Raw genomic sequence first — 1,715 nt, forward strand, 5'->3', positions numbered from 1 at the left:
AGATAGATAATAGATAGATTGAAGGACAGATAGACAGGCAGACAGACTGAGTCCATAGGTGGATTGCCTCAGAATCAACCTGATGAAGGGAGACATCAAAGCTCTATTTTCACTTAGATGTTCTGCATTTGAACTGAAAATAGCTATTATTAAATTTTGATGTATTATTTAAATTATTCAATTTATTGTAAGAAGTCTTTTAAATCCATTTTCGAGGGCTACAATTTGTTATGGGGAGCAAACTAATACAGCTTTTGCATAAATGCACAGAAGAGAGTTTATTGGTTTTATGGCATTTATCTATTAAGAATATTATATGCATGCTGACAAAGATTGGTCAGGCTAATGGCTCTGACTGTAGAGAAGGTAGTTCACTGTTGCTGACTGAGACAAGTCACAAGGTTGTTTTTAAAAGTCAAACAACACATTTGAGTAATAACTCATGTCATGCAATAAACCACCCTGAAATATAACGGTTTAAGGAACTGTCATGCATTTCTCTGAGTGTGTAACTCTGCTCTCAGTGTTCCAGGTCCAGCTGCAGCTGTAGTTTCTAAGAGTATGATGAGGGAACACCCAGAGTGCTCTCACTCTCATGTAGGTGCTGCCTAACAGAGATTCCTTGTCTCAAGGTCAATCCTGAGTGGATTTCTTATATTCCAGACACTTTCCAAGGGAGTAAACCCCAAACTGAAAGCATTATGCAAGCTCTGTTTCAATTTTATTTGCTGGTGTTCCACAGGGCACAGTCATGTGACTAGACATCACACCATGCTATGGACAGAGGTGGAATGTGTAATGGGAGCCCATCACTGCAGCTTGTCAACCCAACAGTACTGTAGCTAGAGTTTTCCCACTTTGCCCACAGTCAGGACAAATCTTTATCACCCACCAGTCCCACAGCCGCTCAGACCCAACCAAGTAAACACAGAGACTTATATTGCTTACAAACTGTATGGCCGTGGCGGGCTTCTTGCCAACTGTTCTTATAGCTTAAATTAATCCATTTCTATAAATCTATACCTTGCCACCTGGCTCTTGGCTTACTGGCATCTTCACATGCTGCTTGTCATTGCAGCGGCTGGCAGTATCTCTTCCCACATTCCTGTTCTCTCAATTCTCCTCTGTGTTAGTCCCACCTATACTTCCTGCCTGGCCACTGGCCAATCAGTGTTTTATTTATTGACCAATAAGAGCATTTGACATACAGACCACCCCACAGCACAGTACACATATATACATGTACATATACACATACATATGTTCTCAGCATCATTTATCACCTGCAGTTTATCAAGCCAATAGTACATGTATATATATGTTCTCACCACCATTTATAAACATGGAATATAGAAAAGTCAAAATTCTTTACCCTCTAATTAAAAAAAAAATTTCCGAGTGCAGAACCATAGCCACCTCTTTAACACTTCAAAAAATAGAATAATTTCCTGTATGAATGAGTGCTTCTGAAGGCTTCTGATTACATTATTTTACAAGAGTATATAATTACATGTGCTTGGAGTGTTGAAGTGGGTTCTTATTGTCTAAGGTACAAGTTTTACTTCTCAACAGTGGGATACATGTGGGAGCATGCACATAAGTTTCAGTCTAGAGGATGGAGTTGTGGGATACATGTGGGGAGCATATGAACTTCAGTCAGGTAGACAGAGTTGACACTAATAGTCTCCTAATTCTAATTTCTGTTTTTGTTGGAG

Source organism: Peromyscus maniculatus, chromosome 1 (genome assembly GCF_049852395.1).
Source record: "Peromyscus maniculatus bairdii isolate BWxNUB_F1_BW_parent chromosome 1, HU_Pman_BW_mat_3.1, whole genome shotgun sequence".
Lineage (NCBI taxonomy): Eukaryota > Metazoa > Chordata > Mammalia > Rodentia > Cricetidae > Peromyscus > Peromyscus maniculatus.